The sequence below is a fragment of the Talpa europaea genome, assembly GCF_964194135.1.
Source record: "Talpa europaea genome assembly, chromosome: X".
Lineage (NCBI taxonomy): Eukaryota > Metazoa > Chordata > Mammalia > Eulipotyphla > Talpidae > Talpa > Talpa europaea.
The window spans coordinates 9,965,215-9,990,123 of record NC_140081.1 but is presented as its reverse complement, the minus strand read 5'-3'; the positions used below and the strand labels follow the sequence as shown (position 1 = coordinate 9,990,123).

The following is a 24,909-nucleotide window of genomic DNA, read 5'->3' as shown; positions in this document are numbered from 1 at the left end:
ATAATCAGTTTACTCACTCATTGAATCTTACATTCATTAGTACACTGTCCTCTCCACAAGAAAGCAGTTGCTAGCAGCTCAGTTATTGTCTTATTGTCTTCTTTTTTTTCTGTATGTAAGATAATAATTATTTTTACAATACATGTTTATTTTTCAACTTGCTCTTTTTATTTAATATATCTTGACCATTTTCTTTTGACAGTACATGTAGATCTGTTCTGTTTTGTTTTTACTTTTTTTAAAGATTTATTTATTTTTATACAAGAACCGGGGTACAGGCCAGATACGCGGGAGGGTGAGAGGATTCACCAGAGACAGAGTGGGGAACAGAACAGGCAGACTGACTGAAATACACTGCTGAGGGGAGCCGCGGGCGAGACAGGAGAGGTCGGCTTCGCCATGTGGGATTCTCCCCAGCCGGCTGGGATCGAACCCACGCTGCAGAGGCTGCGGAGAGCGTCACAGTGCGGTGCTCAACCGCCTGCACCACCAGGGAGGCCCTGTTTTGTTTTGTTTTTTGGAGTCTAGGAATCCTTGGCCCCCAACACTACCTCTTTCTTAAATTTTTGCATAGTGTTTTGTTTTATGAATGTCCTATACTTAAATATGATTTTCCCTCTATTTTTGTGAAGTTGTCTTTTAGGAGGATGTAGTCTTAGAAAAGGATGTGCTGGAAACAGGGGTGTAACATTAAATTTCAACAGACATGGCTAAATTGCCCCTAAGCCAAGAGGTTGTAAAAAGTTTACCATATGAGAATGTCTCATCATCCATACCCTCTTTAACACTGTATATTATTAGAAATTATTTTTAATTTGAGCCACTCTAAATGAATATTTTGCTCATTTTAATTTGCAAATCATTTGATTGTTAATGAAGTTGAGTATTTGTGCCTCATTAGCCTTGTATTTTTGTGTTTGCCCAGTTGTCTTTTAGGTTACTTATCTCTTTTTAGTTTGTATGATCTTGTTATATATTCTGGTTATTAACTCCTTGTCCATAATATATCTTGCAAATATTTTCTCCCTATTTTTGTAACATTGCTTAGGCTGTCTTTCATTGTATATTTATAGATGTTTTAATTTTTATTTTTTTAAATTTATTTATTTATGCATACAAGAGCTGGGGTACAGGCCAGAGGTGTGGGGTGTGACAGGATTCATGAGAGACAGAGTAGGGAACAGAACAGGCAGGCTGACTGAAATACACTGCTGAGGGGAGCAGTGGGCGAGACAGGAGAGGTCTCCTGCACCATGAGGGTTGCTCCCTGGCTGGCCAGGGGATCGAACTCATGCTGCAGAGGCTGCAGATAGCTTCATAGGTTGTGTCTTAACCCCTTGCGCTACCAGGGAGGCCCGATATTTTCATTTTAAAATGGTCATATCTGGCTTCTGAGTTTTACGTTTTGGTTAGAAAATCCTTGCACCAAGATTATAAAAAATCCTCTCAGTTTTGATTTACTACTTTTTTTTTTAAAGGTTTATTTATTTTCTACAAGAGCTGGGGTACAAACCAGAGGCGCAGGAGGGTGAGAGGAGTCACCAGAGACAGAGCAGGGAGCAGAACAGGCAGACGACCGAAATACACTGCTGAGGGGAGCAGCAGGCATGACAGGAGAGGTCTGCCACGCCATGTGGGAATCTTCCTGGCCGGCTGGGAATCGAACTGGTGCTGCAAAGGCTGCAGACAGCTTCCCAGCGCTGCACTCAACCGGCTGCGCCACCGGGGAGGCCCTGATTTACTACTTTTATGGGTTTTGTGGGGGGTTTGCATTTAGTTCTGTGATCTACTTAAAATCTTAGTACCTGGTATGACCTAGAAATCAGCTAGATAGCCTTTTATCCTGAGCCCTACTTACTGAATAAATAAAACTAATTCTTTTCTCATTCATTGGCCATCCCTCTTTAATAATGTATAAAATGGCCATATAATCCTTTTGTTAGTTTCCTAGGGCTGCTCTAACAAATCCCCGTAAACTGGCCGGCTTCAAACAACAGGTTTTTATTCTCTCATAGTTTGGAAGAATAGAAGCTTGGAATCACAGTGTGATTAGAGCCACACTCTCACTGGAGACTTGAGGAGATCCTTCCTTGCGCCTTCCACCTTCTGGCGCCAGTGATCTTTGGCATTTTTTGGCTTATAGACACATCACTCCAACCTCTACCTCTGTTGTCACATGGTGTACTCCTGGGGTGTCTCTGTGTCAAAATTTCTCTGTGCTCATAAAGATACCAGTCATTGTGTTAGGGCCCACCTTACTCCAGTATGATCTCATCTTAACTTCATTACGTCTACAAAGAATTTATTATGAAGTAATAATGTATTCACAGATATTGGCGATAAGAACTTGAACATACCTTTTTGGTGGCCACAATTCAACCTACAACATCCTTGAATGTTTTGACTTTACGTACATTTTTCAATTACTGTAGTTTTTATTAGGTGATTTTATATGTGACAAGGCAAACCCTGCCACCTTTTTATTATTCAAAATTGTAGTCTTACACATTCAGTCTTCCAGATGAACTTACAATCAATTTGTCAAAAATACTTCTGAAAAAGTTACTTTATTTGAACATTTTATCAGAATTGCATTAAACTTATAGATTAACACAAAGAAAATTATTTTAATAAAATACTGAATCTTCATATCCAAGAGCATTCATTTATTTCAATATTCTTTTATATCCTATATCAAAACTTTATGGTTTCTTATATTTATTTCTTTTTTATTTCTTATTAAGATAATTTATTGGTATTTTATATTGTAAGTATTTTATATTTATTGGTGTTTTATATTGTAAGATGCTATGTCTTCCATCTGGTTATTGTAGTATATAAAAAAAGTTGAGTGTTTCTATATGCTGGGGAAAGTTAACTTCAGAAATCAAATTGCCATGAATTTTGTATGTTATGGGAGAGTGAGATCGTTGTACTCTTCTGTATAAAAGCCTTGAATAGTTTTGTGCTTCATTAAGTCTAAATTCTATGACGTAACCTATCAGGCCCTGTATAATAAAGCCTTTTGTACTTCCCCACATCATCTCTAGCCACATACCTCTACCTCTGAAAATTCAGTCATTCCAAAGGCATGATTGTCAGGTTCTCTTTTGTTTCTGGGCCTTCATAGATCATATTCCCTTTCTCAGAATACTTTTCCCTTACTATTCGCCTCCAGTCAATTCCTGATCATCCTTCAGGTCCAAGTTTACATACCATTTCAGCTGAGAGTTCTTCCAGACATCACTACCACTCCCATTTCCACCTGAATTTTTTTTTGGTGTTGCCATCACAGCCTGTGTGTACCCTAAATGGCAATGCCTCTCTAGATTCCATTGCTTTTTACTTGTCTCTATTTCCTACTAACCTGTGAGTAGCATGAAGCAGTGACCGTGTCTGACCCTCTCCTTGTTTTATATCTAGTGCCCAGTATCCTAAATGTTAATAAAATGAATGAATGAAGCTTTGGTGAGAACAGGGACCCAGAATTGGGGCCTGTTGCCTAAGGCTACCTTGAGATTTGTTCTGAATTTCTGCCCTTCCCAAACCATTTAAGGCTTTTTACTTCATTGTCCATAATATATATTGATTTACATTTAAGCAAATGTAAAAACAGCCAGTAAGTGTTAATATTGATTTTTTTTCCTGCCATCATCTACTTTGTTTTCTTTCTGTAACAATTCCTTTGGAAGGAAAACCTTTAGATATTTTGTTATCTTTAGTCTAAAAGCATTTTCCATTGTGATGCCATATGGCTCACACTTTCCCTTAGAGTACTCATAGCATTAGTAACATTTATCCCTCAGAGTACTTACAGCATTAGTAACATTTACATCTTAAAGAAAACTGCATTCTAGAGATAGGTGGGAAAGGTACAGGACTAAGATATTACCAGAAATGTGCATGAAGTTGTTGAGCAGATCGTCACAGATGCTAAGAATTCAGTTTATAAGAAAAATATATTATTAAGTATTGCTTTAGTGGTACTAATTTCAAAGAATTAGTATATTAGCCTTATACTTGTAAATTGTATTTGCCTTTAATATACAATAAAGTGTTCATTTTGTCAATTACTGATAAATAGTGGAAGTTGAGATGTATTAGTTATCTATTTGATACATAACAAATTAACCCAAACTTAGTAGCTTAAAACAGCACACATTTAGGGCCTCCCCACTGGCGCAGCGGTTGAACACTGGGCTGTGAAGCTGCCCGCAGCCTCTGCAGCACTGGTTTGATCCCCGGCCGCCAGCGAGGGTCCCACATGGCGCGCAGACCTCTCCTGCCTTGCCCGCTGCTCCCCTCAGCAGTGTACTTCGTCAGTCTGCCTGCTCTGCTCCCCGCTCTGGCTCTGGTGAATTCTCTCACCCTACCGCGCTTCTGACTGTACCCAGTACTTGTATAAATAAATAAATAAATCTTTAAAAAAAAAAACCACAATGCACATTTATTACCTTAAAATTTCCAAGGGCCAGAAATCTGGGCATAGCTTAACTGGTTTTGATTCAGACTCTCTCATAGACTGCAATCAAAGAGTTGTCCAAGGCTAGAGTGTTGTCTGAACCTTGACAAGAGAAGGATCTGCTTCCAAACTCGTATGTCTGTTGGTCCAGGTTCCTGCCCATAGAAATTACAAGTTAATAATTATATGTAGGGGGCTTCTCAACTGGCAGGATTACTTCTAGCGTCATTAGCCCATGACATGACCATAGAATGAGTGGAGAATAACAACAACAAAAAAAAAACCTGGGTTCCTTAACACCTTTTCACCATAAACTACTCTCTTATCTATGAACTGCTTCATGAGAGAAAAATAGGCAATTATTTTGCTTGAACCATTGCAATTTGGGATCTTGCTTGTTACAGCAGCTTAGTCTATACTCTGACTACATCTAATCATTCACTAATGAAGTATTTAATGAATGTCTGTTAGGTGCCAAGAACTCTGCTAGGCTGTTGGAGGTACAAAAGCATATAAGGGAAACTTGCAGTTTCAAAATGGGAAAATAAACTTGCTTTTGCCCTCTTCTCTGGGAAATTATCACCCAATACAAGGAGAATGAGAAACAGAAATTTGATCTTTGAAATTAGAAAACTTCTATAATTTGAACCAAAATATCATAAATAAGAAAAGTGGATAAAACAGTTGTAATAAGTAGACCAAAGTGCTTTTGGAGTATACCAATGAAAATAAGCCTTATTCATGAACTCTAAAGCTCCAAAATGACTCATGGATGAACTCACCAGGTATTGTGGAAAGTGAAAGTATGGCACAGGACCAAAAACAGACATTGACTAAATGTTGATATAAAGAGCCTCCACTCTTCTCTCATACTCCTAGAAGAGACAAAAGGTATTTCATAGGAAAAAATAAGCCAGAGGATCTTCAGATACGGGGCACCTCAGGAAGCAGGGTGAGGCACTGTGCTGGAAACAGGGATAATCAAGTGAAAGCCTACTACTGACTAGTAATGTGACTCTTTCCCTTACCTAGCACAACTGGGTCCATATCCTTCAGGCAGGAGAATGGAGCCTTCCCTGAAATAATTGAACAGTCCCTGATAAAAGACCTTCAGATACTGACATCTGGAAAATCCTCTTTGTAAAGGTTGACTATTTGGTCAGTTAACCTAAAAGTAAACCTACTAGTTGACAACAGAACATTTGGTCCACTTCTTAGTGCCTCATTCTTAGATATGAGTATAATCCACTATCAGCAAACATTCGAAGAAGGCTTCTTACATGGAAGAATGAGATCTTGAAGGAATCTTGAAGGAACAAACAATGCAGGAAAAAGAAAAGTTAAATTAACATCCTCTAAGTATTTAAAGACAAAACTGATTACCTAAAACAAGTATACAAATACATACATTTGTACATATCTGTGTGTATATATGTCTATATATATAGACATACATATGAAAAGTCTCTGAAGTTAAAGTGTGATAGGAATGTTTTACATTTTAATAGTATATTTAGAAGTTGAATTTAAAGAAACATACCAAAAAGTTGAATATAAGACAAAGAGAAAATAGAGAAAAAAAAAAAGATGAGCAATCTAACATCTACCTATTAGGAATTCTGGAAACAATATGGGAAATGGAGGGCAAGAAATTAAGATAAGATGCATGTTTTTTTCCATGTTTTAATACATTTGAAATTAGAATGCTTGTTTAAATGGCGGCATTTTTCTCTCATAATGCTATAGTGGTAATTATGCTCTTAGATTACATAAAATACCAAAAAAAGTTTTCCTCAGATTTGGACCATGTCCAAAATAAAACCTCTCTGGAAACCTATCAATGAAAAAAAAAAAAAAACTCTCCTCTCAAGAAGGATCGTTATATCATTATTTTGAAATAACAGCAGGGATAAAGAGAAAACCCTAAAAGTTTTTGCTACATATCGAATGTTTGTGTCCCCTCAAATTCACATGTTGAAGTCTAATCCCCAGTGGGATTATTTGCAGGTGTGGCCTTTGGGAAGTGCTTAGGTTATGAGGACAGAGCCCTCATGACTGAGACTAGTGCCCTTTTATAAAAGAGTTATTTTATAGAAAGAGACTCCAGAGATCTTTCTTGCTCTTTTTGCCATATGCCATATGAAGACACAGCAGTGTCTGCTGTGTCTGAACCAGGAAGCAGGCCCTCACTAGACACTGAATGTACCATTGACTTAAAATAAACTTCAAATTCCCAGACTCCAGAACTGTGAGAAATAAATTTCTGTTGACTTTTGTAGAAGTCACTCAGTCTGTGGTATTCTGTTACAGCAACCTGAGTGAACTCTTACGACAAGCTTTTAGAGGTTTGTTTATTTTCATGTCATACATAAAGGAGTGGGTATAAGAGTAATAGACATTTCAGCATTGGAAGTTAAAAGATAGGACCAATTCCTTTGAAATGCTTTGTGAAAATTATTTTCAACCAAGATATTTTCAGACATATACCTGTTCTTAGAAAGTTACTAGAAAATGGGTTCTGTCACGGCCTCCCTGATGGCGCAGCGGTTGAGCGCTGGGCTGCGAAGCTGCCCGCAGCCTCTGCAGCACCGGTTCAATCCCTGGCCTCCCCGGCCGCCAGGCAAGGATCCCACGTGGCGCGACAGACCTCTCCTGCCGCGCCCGCTGCTCCCCTCAGCAGTGTACTTCATCAGTCTGCCTGCTCTGCTCCCCACTCTGGCTCTGGTGAATTCTCTCACCCTCCTGTGCTTCTGACTGTATCCAGTGCTTGTATAAATAAATAAATAAATCTTTTTAAAAAAAGAAAATGGGTTCTGTCAATACTAGAGGGTTATTAACTAAGAAGAGACATAGGTTTCAGGCAACAAAGGCTCCAGCTTTTACAGCAGTGACAAAGATATAAGTTCCTTCCCGATATGATGAATAAAGGAAGCTTTAGAAGACTGGTTCAGTCAGTAAATTTGAAGAGTACTCAGTCCAGATTGAAGCAGACAGATGATTCCAGGAAAGCAGTCTCCAGGGGCAAAAGGAAGGGACAAATTACCCTATAGGTTGGAGTATTGAAAAGTCACTTGAGAGGCAAGGTTTGAAGAATTTGAGATAGTAACAAAGAAAGCAAATTTAAAAAAACAACTGTAATATTAAGGAAAAACAAAGTTGTACCCAAGAATTATATCTGCAGTACATTCCTTACCTCAACCATAAACATAGTTTACATAATTTTAATAATTGTTAAGACTGATTTAACCAAATTTTGTGATGAGTACTAAGTCATGTGTAATAGGAAGTCTAAAGGTAATGTCTGAAATTGATGAATAAAGAGAAAGTATATAAGGTTATTATGTAGCATATAGAGAGGAACACCAGAGGGAGCAAAGAAGAGCTGGAAAGAGACCAAGGATTTTTTATTATAAGCTTTGAAACATTTGATCCCTTAACCTTTGATAAAAATTTAAGTAGTATTTCAAGTAAAAGTAGATGTTACAGTGTGATCAGGTAAAAATTCACACCAGACACAAAAATTAACCACCGTTTTGAAGAACTGGTAAAGGATTTTGAGAAGAAAATGCCAATATTTGGGTGAAGGGATTTTCATGGGGCAATGGTGTAAACAAAAGCTAAAAAGGCAGGGTGGTCTGAGATGTGTTAGAGGTAGATAAATTGATTTGGACAAAACTGACAGTCCACGAGACCTCCCAAATTTCTCTTAAACAGTAAAATATCTTCATTCGAACTTGATGTATGGAACTGCCCCGTGATAGCTCTTGAACATATCCCCTAAGTGTCTCTTGTGGGAGCGCCAGTTTATTCTGACTGGATTTTTCCCTTCTCCACATCGCGTCATTTCCTCTCTTTGTTCTTTGTCCTGCGATCTGCCTCCTTCCCACATCCTAGATCCACTTCTCTTCCATCTTCTGGAATTTCAATGTTATGTTCCTTTCTTTTGCTTTCTGGAGATTGATGCCTTTCCTGTCTTTATGTACTAGAACTAAAAACCTTTATTTCTTTCATGTATCTCATAAAATACAAGAATTTTAATCTAATTAAATTGATCCATACCAGAACATAACAGTCATCACCTTCCTTCATGTCTTTTCCATGGGAATGTTTGCTTATTTGTCTGTATTGATGTATAATCAGTGGTATTTCTCACCAATTAACTTGTTCCAGCCAGTGTCTTTTGTTCTCCCTTCCCTGATGGAGAGACTTGCTATTTTTTTCTTTTATTCCTATGGGGCTGTAGAGAGAGACTGCCTTCACAGTAGAAGGGTAGAGTACCTATAGCACCTCAAGCCAAGATAGCTTCTTGGCATTGGAATTTCCCACCCTTTCTCAGATGGCCAGAGGACTCCATACTCTGTGTAATCCATGATCAAGAAATAACCAGTCTTGACTGATGAGCTCTACTTAGTCATCCAAGAATCATTAAGGCAGTCTCTTGCTTAGTGGGGAAATAATTCTCTTAACAGTTCTTAGAGGACCAGGAAATGTTGTTCTGAGGATTGAGAATTACAGGAAATAAATACCTAACACAAAGTATAAGCCCCCAAATGTTCATTTTCTTGTCTTCCTTCCAAAAGTTGATCCTGCTCTCTCACACTGTTCACCAGGGATAAGCTACACCCCTTAAGAACTACCCTTAATCCAGTAATTTTGGGACTTACGATAGACCTGCCCATAGACAAAATTGTGAAGTGAATTTGGTGTTTTGGTATGAAATTGATCCTTGACCCTTCTGTTCCCTTCATCTTTTACGTCTAAATGACCATGCTCATAACATCAAGTTTGTAAATATTATCTTACTACGGTCCTAAACACTGTATTTATCAAGTCAGTCTTTGCAACTTTTGTGTCATAGTCACATGTCTGACTGTCTAGAATTGGAGAAAGCTTGTTAAAAGTTGTAGTGATAAAGTTGGTTTAAAAAGATAAAAGTGAGGGCCTCCCTTGTGACACAGGGGTTAAAGTCTCAGTGTTATCAAGCTGTCACCAGCCACTGCAGCACGAGTTCAATCCCCAGCCAGGGAGCTCACCCACATGGCACAGCAGACCTCTCCTGTTTAGCCTGCTGCTCCCTTCAGCAGTGTATTTCAGTAGATCTGCCTGTTCTGCTCTCCACTCTGTCTCTGGTGAATCCTCTCATGCCCTGGACCTCTGGCCTACACCCCAGTTCTTGTATGCATAAATAAATAAAAATATAAAATAAAATCTTAAAAAAATAAAAGATGAAGACAGGCAGTGAATGACCTGAAATGGCAGGTGAAGGCATTTACCCCTCTGAAGGACACAGACAGGAAGTATAGCAGTGGCACCCTGTTATTTAAAAATCTCCTGAAGTCATGATAGTTTGTAGCAGTAGTTTTCTTTCCAACTTCCACATAAACTGTTACTACAGCTTCCATTCGTAGAGTAGCTGTAAGGGTCAGTGCTGTCTGTGATGACCTTCATAATACCCAGGGAGTTTCATCAGTTCTCGATTTCCTGCCGGTTTCCTCCATTTCCTTGAAGGTTTTCTGACGCTGCCTTAAAACTTGTATTTGAACATCCAAAATGATACTCACAGCCATGAGGCTAGCGCACACTTGCATACCTCCTGCAGTCATCATGGGTCAAACATAAAATAAACTACAGAAAGAGAAGCCCTAGAAGCATAGATAATAGATAGTGAAGAATCCTTTTAACACAGGGAAGTATGATGGAGTGCTCAGTGGCAAGGATCGTTTGTGGTGTGGTACATTAAAAACACTTATTGACTGAGCATCACGTCTGTTCTAACTCTCATTGGCTGAGAGTGTATTACAGCACTCAGCCTGGGGGAAATATACTGTAGTACATTTAAGTATATACCACTTAGGAAACTATTTTTGAGATAAATGGCATTATAATTAGCACTGCATGGTGGCATTCAATGGAGTATGTGAGCAGTAGACAAGATTTCCAAGCATGTCAGGTTTCCCTTTGCTACATTTTTGGCTCTCTTTCAGGGCTATTTTTTCCACTTCCTGGTATCCCTTTCCTCCACCTGTAAGAGCTTTTAAAAAAGTCACCACACCCCTCTCCCATTTTATCAAGGCTTATCTACCTCACATGGTGCCTCTAATTCAAGATTACTTCTCCTTTGCTCTCCTCCACTCATCACAGTACCCCCCCTCCTTTTTTTTCTATTTGAGTATTCTAATCCTTAATTGGAAAGAGAGCAAACTGATTTGATTAGGTTTTGTTCAGGTGTGGATGGTTTTCTGAGTCCACCTGAAATACTGGCATATTGAAAGTTATAACCCCTCCCCCTAAATGAATCTTTTAACCATTTTAGACAAACATGGAAAAGTATAAAGAACTTCAAACTAAACAGAAAAATAACATGTGGACAGAGACTAGCAGTTCCACCTAGGCTGTATGGCTGCTTATGGATGACTGCCTCACGGTGGTGGTATTGCTACTCTTTTGCCCTGTCATCATCTCCTGGGAGAGAGTGTGAGCGAAACAGCATGTTTTCCATGGGAACAGGGCTTTCATTGCTATCTCTCTCGGTGCTCTAGGAAGCCACTTCCATTTCATTCAAGTAGATCCCACCGCTTATTTCCCATCTCTGATTTAAAACATTAGGACCTCAGCATATTATCTACTAATGGGTATGTGCAAGAGACTAATTCCCCTGTACTTAGATGGGAATCTTGAGATATTAAGCTCTTTAGTGTAAAACATGGTGCTTAATTATAATATCTTAAATTATGCTCTTACACTGGAAAGGAAAATTTAATAAATTAAAGAATTCAAAAAAAAAGAACTAAGAACTCAGTGAAAGAAGCTAGAAAAAGAACTACAAAGTAAACCTATAAAAAGCAAGAGGAAGGAATTAAATATAAATTCCAAAATCAGTGAATTAGAAAACAGGAAAAAAAAAACAAAAGCAAATGCACAACATTAGGAAAGCAAAACAGGATATAACCACAGATAGGAAGGAGATTAAAACATCATAACAACTGAAATATTTACAGATGAAATGATATAATGTCTGGGATTTGCTTCAAAATAATTAATTATGGGAGTGGGGGGAAGTGAGTGTATGAAGCAGGATTGGCCATGAGTTGATAATTGTTAAAACTAAGTACTGGGTACATGAGCATTTGTTATTCTACTCTGTCTAAAATGTGCTTGAAATTTTCCTTTAGTTTAAATTAAAAAAACTGAGTAAAGTATTAAATGTAACTGTATACTAACATAAAAGCCCTGTTGAAGCACGCGATTTTCTAGGAAAATCTAAATGATATCATTTAGCAAGGGATATAAATACATTGTATCAATAGCAAGGTAGAAGTTTTAAACAGTATGCACCCCCAACTATTTTATCAGGCCCCATTGATTTCATAGAAGAAATCTTTGAAACTTTCAAAAAATAGATCACTCCTGTGGTCTATATAAATTGTCCCAAACATAGGAAAAATTTGTATTGCCTTCTAGTTTATTTGGTAAATTAGCACAACCCTGAAAATGAAAGTAACACAGTAAAGAAAACTGGCAAATTAATCTATGAATATAGATGCAAAAATCCTTTTAAAAAGTGACTTAAGCCAAATACAGTAGATTTTTTTTCCAGAAATATACATTTGGACATCTATTGTTATCAGTAATCTAAGTCACCATATCAGGAGGGCAGAGAAAAACTACATGACCGTATTAATAAATAGCAAAAAGACATTTTATAAAATTGAATTTTCGTTCCTGTTTTAGTGAAGAGGAAATAGTCCAACCTTAACAAGATAGCATGTGAATGAAACCAAAAACTGACATTATATCTGAATGATTTAGTGGGTATATGCTTAAATCAGGATCAAGATAGTATTTATTAGTGCTGGCTTTATGTTCCATAGATTATTAGAAGTTAGGGTTTTGTTCGAGAATTTGAGGTAGGAGCATGGTGTGCTCTGATTTTTGTGTTAAAAATATTGTGGTTGCCATGAAGAGACAGGACTGCGCTGGGAAATTTTAGAAGCAGGTAAATCAGAGTGCACTCGATGATGGTTTATATTGAGAATGACAGAAGAAATAGAAATAAACAGATTTAAGATAAAATAAGGAGAACTTGTTGATAATTAACCACAAAGGGAAGGAAATAAAAAAGCAGAGACAAAAAGGACTTACAGGTTTTGGGGAAGGGTAAGCTGTTGCCTACTTATGTGACCCCCTGTCACATCTACCTCTCTGTCTCACTCTCTTTCCTCAGTGTTCATCATGTGAGTTTTGAATGCGTGAAACTGATTCTTATCTAAGGGCGTTTGCTGTTCATTCTGTTTGAGGGTGCTAGACCATGAGTCAGAAAATTTTGTCAATAAAGGGCCAAGTAGTAAATATTTTAGGCTGTGTAACCCATGTGGTCTGTGTGACAACTGCTAAGTCAGCGGTAGCCATTATAGGGCAAAAACAGCTGCAATTCATATGTAGACAGAGATGGGCATGACTATATTTGGCCCTTTACTGGCAACTCCTGACTGTAGTTTGCCCCTTCCTGAGGTCATGGTGTAGTTCCTTCATTATATAGACTCTTTCTAGAGGACAATTTAGCAAATAAATTAGGATCAAAAACTTTGAAGTGCTTCATACTCTCTTCTAGAGATGCAGTTCTACTTCTTAAAGTTATCTCTGAGTGATTATGAATATGTGCAGAGAATGGGGACACCTTGCTGGTATAGGAGATGAAATACCCAACAACAGGGGATTTGTGTAATACAGTCCTCTGCAGTCATTAGTGATGCATTGAAGGTTATTTGCTAATAGTACAGGGGTCAGCAAACTATACCCCAGGCTTGTTGCTTGTTTCTGTAAATGAAGTTTTATTGGAACACTGCATTACCCATTCCTTTTCCCACTGCAATGTCAGAGTTGACAGAGACCATATGGCCTGTAGAGCTGAAAACATTCACTGTCTGACCCTTTACAGAAAAAAGTGGTCTTATGTGTAATATGGTCCAAGTGTGTGTGACAGAAAAAGACTGGGGGAAAAACACAAAAATGGTAATTTTTTTCTTTTTTTGTTCTACTTTTTATTAGTTACATTTTCTATAATGGACATGCATGATTTTTGTAATAAAAGAAGTTAGAAGAGATGGGGACAGTATAAACAGTACTTTGTAGTTTGGTATGCACAGCCACCCAAGTAGCATTCATTTCAGATTTCAGCATGACACTTATTCAAGCAGCCATTATTTGAATGCCTACTATGTGCTATTTACAGTGGGGAGACAAAGATAAATGTGGTGCCTGTTCTCAAGATTAATCTGGTAGGGACAGTGGGATGTGCTTAAAATAATAAGTGTCATAAACAGTATACCAAAGAGCCTAAAGAACTTTCATTCTGGTTAGGAGATAGTATAACATCCAAATAAAACAGTTGATCTGTGATGAGTTCTAACATAATTATAAGGGATTCTAATCATGTATACTAGTCTTTTAATTTTGTCTGTTGTACCTTTTGATATAGAGGAATGTTTTTTAATTTTTACTTTTGGTGTTACATTTTTGCTCTTCTATATATGCACATGTTCCGCTCAACCTCCACCAAATTACCCATGCGCATACCCCATCTGCTTCCCTTCCCTCTGGTAGCCATTATGTTCTTTCATTAAATTTTTTTTTAGTTATTAATCAAGTCTATATCTATATCTGCCTTTATGTCTTCTACATATTTCAAATAGGTAGCCAAAATGTCCTAACATCTCTCTTAGACGTAAAATACCACATTTATTCTTTTCTAACACTCTCCTTGTCTTTTCTACAGCAGTACCATGCTGTTTTAATTAAGGTATCAATTTCATCCAGGGAAACTTGTTTCAGGTTTTGGTACCTGAAATATTGCTTCATTTTCTTGGTGCTAATGTTAAAAGTGCAACATACAGCAGAATGTGAGTTATTAACCCGAACATAAGTAGTCATTAAAGCCAATTTAAACTAATCCTTTAAATTCTGAAAAAGTAATTTCGTTGCTCCTGTTCAGAAGTATGAGTTGAATAAAGTTGATGGCTGCTCTATACAAAGATACATCTATTGTTTTGTACTTAATCAGTTGTGCAGTAAGCATGATATGATGTTTGCTGTTTCTTGCTGGTCTTAAGAGGCACCTCATATTCAGAAAGACAGTTTTGTGTTAGTTATTGTCCCAGCCTTGCTGCCCTTTTGCTGCATTGTAAGGAGCATTAAGTTATTCCTCCTTTTGGGAGAGGGGAGGCTCATGTTCTGATGAAAAACTTGCTAAGTGCTTTCCGTGCTGAAAAACTTAGACATGCATTTTTAATCAAGGGAAGTGTATACCTTCCCAAGAAGAATTCAGAGTTCTGTCTTGGATATTTATTTGGATACCAGCGATTCTAATATATTTGGTTACATAGGATAATTTTTTTAATTGAGCAAAAGTGTTTTATTCTTCAGCTTCCATTAAATCATTCATAGAACATTGCCATAAAGTTTTGATAGAACAGGAAGAACTCTGGCCTTTCATATAGAGCCTGTGGCACCTAATGGGCACTTTGATGCTTGCTCAATAAGGAAAGGCTGCACTGAGTTCCCATGATAGATAGTTCCATCATTAAATATGTGCTTACGTTGACCACAGTTCCTTCATCCAGAAAATGAGCTGATAGTTCTTAATGTTTTCTAGAATCTCTTCAGGTTTTGAAAATTCAGTGCTTTTATTAAATTCATATAGGCTGCATATGTTAACACTTTAGGCTTTGTTGGTTCTACATAAATGAAATATCCATTGAGTATTTTCGCACCATTCTTTTTTTTTTTAAGATAATAAATTTTATTGTTATATTCCCCATACAATTGCAGCCCCCCCATTCTGACCCCAATCCCTCCCCTCCCGCCCCCGCCCCCCTAAAAGTGTCTCTGGTTCATAGTTTTTTGTTGATTTTGATTTTCACTTTCTTACAGTTATTCATTTTCCTGGTCCCTTATTTAAGTTTTCTAGATTCCTGCTATGAGGGAGACCATCCGGTATTTTTCTTTTTCTTTCTGGCTTATTTCGCTGAGCATGATCCCTTCCAGCGCCATCCATGTTGCTGCAAATTGCATGTGTTTATCTTTTTTGAATGCTGAGTAATATTCCATGGTATATATGTACCACATCTTCTTGATCCAGTCATCTATTTTTGGGCATTTGGGTTGTTTCCAAAGCTTAGCTATTGTAAACAGTGCTGCTGTAAACATAGGGGTTCGCACCATTCTTAATTAATGCTTCGGTTACTTGTTTTGTATAAATGCCACTTTCAGTGACCATGTCCTGAAAATCGGCATACTTCAAAAAATATTTTCCAAAGCAAAGGTACATTAGAAGAATTTCTCAAAGCTATTAGAGGATGAAATGGGATTAGGGATTGTCTTATAGCTTGACACTTCCTTCTTTTCCAGGTTGGAGTCTTCAGTAAGTGTTTGTTTTTGCTCACTAATTGGATTTTTCTTAAATTCAGATTTTACCAACTAGGAATATGAGTTTTAGCTGTGGGCCTTGAAGTCTTTAAAGGTTGATAATTGATGTTTATAACCAGTGTAAACATAAATGTAATTTATTTTCACTTAAGATAGAAGAATCTGTCCTTTCCTCACAACGAGAGTTTCTTGCATGTGGTCATTTTCTACCCATGGTTAGGAAACTCTTCCTCATTGATGGCATACACCCATGACATGTCTATATATAGCCTTAAAAAATTCTTGAGTCTATCCTTTGGAGTGTGTATATAAAAATTACAAAGGGTAAAATTTCACTTGTGCATCAGTGACATATAGATAGGGCTAACTAGTTTCAGTGGCTTTTAAAGAGTCGTACAGTTAAATACTGGCATTTCTCAGAATTGTGAAATAAAATTATGTTTATTTCACTGGTTGTTTAAATTGTCTGGATTGCTGGGAACCAGAAATAAAGCTATACTTCAACAGGATTTTGCTATCAGCAAATCTGTTTTAGTTTCCTGTTCTGGCCTCCCTACCTATCAGCTACATTAGTGCTCTCGCCATTACGTTTCTCCTTTCTTTTACCACAGGAAAATTGTCAGGCCTCTTTTTCTAGCATTTTAAGGACCCGCCTGACAGGAAATTTTCTAATTGCCGGAACAGCTGGTAGGAGAAAACTTTGCAGGGGCTTGGCCTTCCCTTTCTAACTTAAGTTTGACGGTCAGAAATTCTTTTATCACCATCATGGTTTCGTAGCCATGTTTAAATTTCTGTCTTTTCGTGTTCGCTCCATACAGGTAAGCTTTGTTCAACTTTTTTAAAGACTAAAATGTTTTTAGTTGGCACTAAGTGTAATTATACTAACTAGACAGTTATTTCATTTTGTATGTTCTTTTTGAAAGCTTCTCAAGATTCTAAGCCAGTTTTTAGAAGGACTTTTAAAGGATAATATTTCTGTATACTAAAAGTATGCATGTAATATATACATTTCAACTCTATTTTGTAAACTTGTTTTTGTTTGCTTTTCAGTGCTGAAGTAATTTTTATCTTGCTACTGTTTTGTAATTTTGTATAATAAAATAATATTAAACCAGGCATGAGCAAAATTGTGAATTTACTAATATTTAGGAAATTAATGTAAGCAATATTTTAATGCGTAGTAGGAGGATGTGCCATTTCTAATGGTTAAGAACTTAAAATCAGATTTTTGTTGTAATTGGTTCCTTCATGAATTTGAAGTTTTTAATCAACTATGCTTAATTAACTTTAGCTAAATAATTTTATCTGACTTAGAGTAGGCACAGTTTTCAAAGCATGGCTTTGTTAAAATGTGCTTACTAACAGGGAAGAGAACACGAGGGACTGTGGTGAAGGTTCACGGGTGAATTGGTGGTGGGAATTTTACTGGTAATACACAACGATGTAAAAGATATAAATAAAAAATACATATTTTTAAAAATTTAAAAAATAAAACGTGCCGACTGAGTGATAATTTGCATTATATTTAATCTAAGAGCCCTGCCCAAATCAACTTGATATTTTGCTGTGAGAATCATTTTCTCTTGCTGCTCTTTAAAGAGAATTAAATTTGCTTATTGGTATTCCAGACTGGGGAAAAACTTTGTGCTCTCCACAGCAGTGATTGAGAATGTTAGTCTGGAGAACCAGCAATGCTGTTTTTCTCAAACATAGATATAAGAAACTGTCTTGGAGCATTCCCCTGATGAATTTTGTTAAATAAAAAATGCTGAGCATATTTATCATCTCTTAGCAAATTAAGTAAATTGGATTTGGTTGAATTGTAATCTAGAATAAATTAAAATGTGTTTTCTCAACATGGCTTGAATAACCAACTTAATTACGTCACAAGCAGATAATTTTTATGTATCTTGATTATCTAAAAAAATTAACATCTTTTAAAAATAAAAAACTGTATATTACAGAACTGTAGGTATTTATAGAGTGATCCTTTAAATGAAAATTATACTTAAGAAGTAAAGTATGTATTTTTCATTAATAAAGTCTTAGACAGAAAAATAGTTACACAGCCACAGTTTAAAAGTACTTATTTACTGTCTTTTACCAAGGAACATTTAAATATTTTACTTAAAACTTCAGTATTTTCTGACCTTCAAAACAATTTAGAAAATACAAATGCCTTAAGAACACACTTCCTGACTCAAGGGAGGGGAGGAAAAAGGAAATTATGTATACAAGGCAGGGCATGATGCCAAATGTTGAATCATTCTTTAAAATCAATTAATATCACCCAGTTTTTTTAATTTTAGCATGTTACAATATTCGATTTCTATAATTCAAATAGGCAACATTGATTGCATTACCTTTTCTATAATCCTTTTTACATTGTAAGAACAAAATTGTATTTTCCCTCTCAGCTTGAAAAGGAACCATTATGTTAATTTTTTCCATTAAATGGTGAACCCTAAAGACCATTTAAGAGGGAACCTACACACCCTTTGTTGGTCCTGGGAAACAAGCAAGGTGTCTATCCGACTGTAGGAACACCAAAAGATCCACCTGTCCATACATTTTCCTCTGCCATTTTTCTGTGATGTCTAAAATGATGCGTTTTATATACTTCCTGAATTTATATCTTTGTTTTATTTATTAGGCATCGTATCTCAACAGGTACTTATCCAATAATAAATCTTTAAATCTCTAGGTAAATGCGTAGAGGGAAGATACTTTTCTTTATCTTAGTATCTCTATGCCTTGCATAATACCTGGCCAAAATCAAAATCGCCTTCTAACAAAAAAGGAATGGATCTAAGAATATGTCACAGATAAAAAACATTTTTCACTGAGACTATGTAATCAGAAGAAGTCACCTGAGTCTTAGTCCCTTTTCTAACCTGTTGTCTTCCTTTTCTTTGCACTCTGATCCAAACACTGGTCTCCACATGTGCTCCCTCACTAGCTTTTCCCTGGTTTTTCCCTTTCCTGGGATGCTATTCCCCTACGTAGTTGAGTCCCTCATCTCCTCTGTGTCTTTGTTCAAATTACCTTCTCACTAAACCCTGCAATGATGATTTCATTTAAAATTGCAAGCCCTACTTTCCACTTCTGAGCTTCTGATCCCCCTTACCCAATTTAATATCTTTTTTTTTTCATGATAGTTATCATGTTCTTACATGAGTTTTGTTGTTGTTGTTGGTAGGTCTCACCTTAAAATGGCAGAGATTGCAGACTGTTTTATTTATTGTATATACCAGGAACCTAGAAGAATACCTCATATTTATTAGGTGCTCAATAAATGAATGTTTAAATAGAGGAAGTAATGAATGAATGAATTGCCATGCATAGTTTAAGGATATTGAACATGTAGCCTGGTGGTGGCAAATGTCTGAAAATGATGGAGTGTAGAATAAAAAAATGTAGACCAGCTGCCAATCTCAAATTTTGCCTACAAATGGACATTGTACTTCTCAAACACAGACTTTGTAAAATAGTGTGAAATTTATTATTACTGTGTTAAACACACAAAGTAAGTTTTTGTTTGGTAATTAAGAGCAGATAATCATGTGTTACTTAAAATGTAATTGTGGCAGTGGGGGGTGGGGAGGGGAGGGATTGAGGTCAAAATAAGGGAATTGCAATTGGGAATATAAAAATAAAATTTATTTTAAAAAAATGTAATTGTGGCAGAGAATTTAAAAATATATATGCCTCACAGAGAAATTAAAATGGATTTAACTTAATATCTATGCCTCACGACATTTACTGAATTCTTTTCCATAAAATCATGGTTGCTTCGCTGTACGTTTACAGGTAAAACCACAATTTTACAAACTCTCTGGCTGTAGTTCTGGATTTTCATGTGATAAGTTTATCTCAGTAACAGGTGATTTAGTGACTTAAGACATGTTTGTCTTTTTTTTTTTTTTTTTTGGTCACACGCATATGTCATTCTGTTCTTGGGTTACACTGCTTTCAGAAAGTGATAGTCCTCTCTGCATCTTTCTCAAAGGAGCTAAAAAAGCACATTGTGCTTTCAACTTGCTTTCCTGCCTGCTCTCCAAGATTGCTCAAACATTAATATATTAATATATTATGTCCCAGTTGAACCTCAGCTTCATTTCTTATGCATTTATGATCTTTTAACTTTAAAAAGCTAGTGACATTGGTGAAGTCTGAGCATTCAGATACCAATAACAATATTTTGCCTGCTATGCTACTGTGACCTCACATACACATAAAAGTAACTAGAAAGTCATTTGCTGATATGATTAGGAAAAATTTAAACTTGGGAGCAACAAAAAAAATATGTTGAGGATAAAACAGTGACAAGTTTTAGGAACTTGAGCCATAAACATTCATCTTTTCTCTCAATATTCAATAATATTTCTGTACTCTCTGTGCCCCAGTTAAAAAAAAAAAGATTTTTTTAAATTATGCTTTGTATCCTCAAAAAGGTTTGTAATAATTGCATCCATTTTGGGAGGGACAGGGTAAGGAATGAAGGAAGGTGTCATTCTTTTGAAAAAAGAAAAAGAAAACAAGCACTTGAAAATTTATTCAAAAATAATTATGTACCAGGATTTAAAAAAAATTCAGTATGGAAGTGGGGATATACAGTCAAGGAAATCTCTCAGGAAATGGAGACCAAAAAAAATAGGAGAAAAAAGGATATGAGACTTAAGGGATTCCAAACATACAATATCCAACTAATTAGTGGAATTGCAAAAAACAGAAATCCTAAAAAGTGGATGGAATGAAATTTTCAAAGAAAAGAATTCCTCTCCCAGAGGTTAAAAAAAAATCACTTCTTTAGATTATAAAGACTCACCAAGCATCTGGCATTCTAAAGGAAAGGAGATCCATATTTATCTCAGTAGTGTGGAATTTCGGAAGTACAAAGACAGAAAGTTCTTAAAGTTTCCAGAAAAACAAAACCAGGTCACTGACCCAAAAGTGTGTATTAGGCTGGCATCACCCATCTTATTAGCAGCCCTCACTGCTAGAAGGCAGCAAACTAATGGTGTCAGTTTTCTGAAGCAAGATAGTTTTTTATTCTAGAATTTGATACCAAGCCAGACTTCATAAATGTGAAAAAGTAAAGACATTTTTAGATGTTTAAGGTTCAGAAAGCTTTCTTCCACATAACCTCTCTTAGGAAGTTATGAAGGAGTAATCTAAGGAAAAGAGACACATGGGAAACTGGAAATAGTACATTCAACTAAGAAAACAGTGAAGAAATAGCCCGAGATAGTAGCTCTGTAGCAAGTCCTAGAGAACATCCAATATGAGTGGGAAGGTAAGAATGGACTCTCAGAAGAATGGGAAGAAAAAAAAAAAAAGTTAAGGAAAGAGGGGCCTCCTGGTGGCACAGGGATTAAAGTATCAGCGCTATCAGGCTATCACCAGCCATGAGCAGCATGAGCTCATCCCAGCTAGGGAGCTGACCCACAAGCCGCAGCAGACCTCTCCTGTCTCACCCGCTGTTCCCTCAGCAGTGTATTTCAGTGGATCTGCCTGTTCTGTTACCCACTCTGCCTCTGATGAATCCTCTCACATCCCCCCACCTCTGGCCTACACCCCAGTTCTTGTATGCATAAATAAATAAAAAATAAATCTTTTTTAAAAAGAGTTAAGGAAAGATAAAGGATAATGGTCAAATTAACCTGTCCTCCCTCTCCCAAGAATGATGGGGACTGTTAGAAATTTGGAGAAGTTTGAAAATGTGTTCAGGCATTATTAGCTTCTTTTATGAAATGAGGAGCTAGGATTCAATACAGCTAATAGAAAAGACAATTGTTAAACAGCAGGGAGGAAGATGATGAAAGGAGGGGGGCATGATACAAGTGAGCCCCTCATCTTTCTTACTTTTAAATAAGTAGGTATTGTCCTAAAGTTAATAAACTAAGAAACTGTCAAAGTAACTGCAAAAGAGCTATTTTTTTAAATATTTTTATTTTAAAATTAACAGTAAGGTGAGAAGAGATTAGTTTTTCATCATAAGCTACTCTGTCACTATTCGATTTGTTACCCATGGGCATGTATTATTTTGATTTTAAAGACAAATATCTTAGGGAACAGGAAATAGCCCAGGTTGACAAAGCTATGTGTTAGGGAATGTTGGGAGATAATAGCAGAAAAGTAAGTTGAGGCCATATTGTAGAGGGCCTCAAATGCCAAGATGAAGCAGTGCATTTAATTTAGGAAAACTTGAAGTTCTTGGGCAGCCTGGTCATACAACTGGAATTGTCTACTTTTGGAATATGAATTTGTCAGTGGATGAATTGAAATGGCAGTGGCAGAAGGGGACACTTTAAATAACCAAGCTCTCTTCAGTTTTCTACAGGAAAGGTACTGAAGACTTGAACCTGCGTGATACTGTTAGAAATAGAAAAAGAAAGAATGAAATTTATTCTTTTTTTTCAGTCATTATTTACATTTATTGGTTAAAAAGGTCTACTAACTTTATTTTGACTTAGTGTTGAACAGTTCTATTTTGGGGCCACAAAACTGCACCATACTGAGACATCTTGTAGTTTTAAAATGATCATTTATCTTTGAATATGTTGTTAAATGGCCTATAAATAATTATATACTTTTAATTATTAATTCGTTCAACTAACCCTGTCCTTAGGATGATCAATTTATAAATTAAAAAAATTGAAATTTATTCTTGTACTATGTTTGATACGTAGTAGGTATTTTAGTATATGTTTATTGAATGAAGGGACCAAAGAGAAACTCAACATTTTTTAGTGACTTGTTCAACATGAGAGGGAAGGAAGGGTAGTCATCAAAAATGAAGCCTTTTTTGAATGGTGGTTGCTGGGTAGGGTTCGTTGGTTGTTTTTTGACATTCATGGCCTGATCATAGCTCACACTTTATGAGAGTAAGGCTTGATCCTCTGTACCTGCTGCAAAATGCTATAATTTAGTGGTTTTCTATCGTGCCTGTGTTGCCTCTTTATTTGTGACAATTACAGTAGGTATTTGCTACAAGAAATAAGGTGAAAAAATACCACATCCCACTTGTCCAAAAAGAAATCACATCCCATTTACCCAAGAAAGTACTAAAACATACAGAACATTACAGAGTATAGTTCTTCATAGGCTTCATAGGCTTGTTACTTAAGGGTGTAAATGACCATTAGATTCTAGTTATTCCCTTGAACAGGTAATTTTTTCTATAGGAGGCTAACTGGCATGTGTAGAATCCAATCCACAAACTTGGCCTCATGAGTTTGAGTCTGTAATCCACTACTCTTCAGAATGCAATGAGACAGCTCTTTGGGGTTAAAAAAAGAAAGAGAACGTCTTTATAATTTCTTGTCTGTATATAATGTATATAGCTTAGTAATACAAAAAGTATATGTATATACATTACAAGCCAATAGTTATTTGCTTTTTTTTTTTTTTTACTGATAAAAATGTGTTACCGGGCCTCGCTGGTGGCGCAACAGGTTGGGTGCACCGCTGTGGAGCTGTCTGCAGCTTCTGCAGTGTGGGTTCGATTCCCAACCGGCCAGGGAGATACCCACATGGCACAGCAGACCTCTCCTGTCGCGCCCGCTGCTCCCCTCAGCAGTGCTTTCGGTCCGTCTGCCTGTTTTGCTCCCTGCTCTGTCTCTGGTGAATTCTCTCACCCTCCTGCACCTCTGGCCTGTACCCCAGTTCTTGTATGTATGTATGTATGTATGTATAAATAAACAAACAAACAAACAAATAAATAAATAAATAAAGATGTGCTACCAAAAGTTCAGAGACCGTTTCTCCAATCAGCTGAGCTAATTAACCAGGAGATATATAGGCCAGTTTTAAAGACGAGGAGAGTAAGTCTTTATGTTCCTGTCATTGGTCTTAGGTAGGAAACCAAGAGCCTCATAGTCATTCTCAGTGTGGTGTAGTATGAAGAGTTTGTTTTAGAAGTCATTATAATTCAGAAAACCTGGAACTGAATCCTAAATCTGCTCATTACCAAATTGTGATCTTCATCTCTTTTAAACTTCGGATTCTAGATTATTTAAACCACTTTGCCTTTAAATGATCTGTCAGTTTTCTAGTAGTGAATGCAGGAGTCCTGAAGGTTCTGAAATGCTTTTGCTTCCTCTGGAGTGTGCTGTGCTTGGTGTTATCATCATCCTTCTCTAGCGTTTGTTGTAAAACATGAATCATATAAAAGGTTAAAAAAGCACCTAGCAGACTAGATATATATTTTTTCTGGGTTTTAATCCAAATCTTAATACCACATACACATTTTTCTTTGGAAGGTTTTGAAAAATATTTGGGAATCCGCTACCTGCCTTGCCTAATGTAACTGTGAACAGCTATCTCTCTCAGACCCTTGTGCATCTATCTCATTTAGAGAGAAGTGCTTCTAAGTAGTGGGATAATCTGCAAACTATAATCTTTGTCTTGCAGAGTAAAATGGTGGACCTACGTACCTCTTTTGTCTTCTACAGAAACCTTTTATCCTTTACTACTCATTTCTAAAAGTTTCTACAATAGGATACCCTGGTGTATCTCTTTGAGAAATCTTTGTCATTCCCTATATTGCTAGTATGTGTCTCAGAAAATGTTAAGTTCAAACAATTATATGGAGTACAGTAGCAATAAAGAGAATTATTTATGTTTGTAAATAGTCTGCTATTAGTACTTATGCACCTAGAAAATAAGTATTTCTGGTTTTGTTTTATTGTTGTACTTTTGGCTATAGCAAACAGAACGTGTCTTAACTGAATAAGGTATATTTAATCTGGCCTTCAGGGTGAATAAGTAATTGAAATTCAAATTGAAGTTACATATATTTTCAACCTCTCCTAATACCTTTCAGAATTACAAAGTGACCTCTATCTTTGAACATTCTTCTCTTTACACCTGAGACCTTCCATCTTTTCCATCATGCTGAATAATAATTTTTTCCCCATGTCTGGTCCTCCATCCAAGTGTTGAATCTTTTTTGCGTTTTAGAATTGTTACTTTTTCCCCTCCTGGATCTCAGATAGTCCTAGAAACAGAAAGTAACTTAG

General features: G+C 36.5%; 1 protein-coding gene across 1 annotated transcript in view; it reads left to right on the top strand.

Moving 5' to 3' along the window:
* RPS6KA3 (ribosomal protein S6 kinase A3) overlaps positions 1 to 24,909 on the top strand; it is a gene marked incomplete at both ends in the record, with an annotated part of 111,355 nt that overhangs the window by 29,774 nt on the left and 56,672 nt on the right.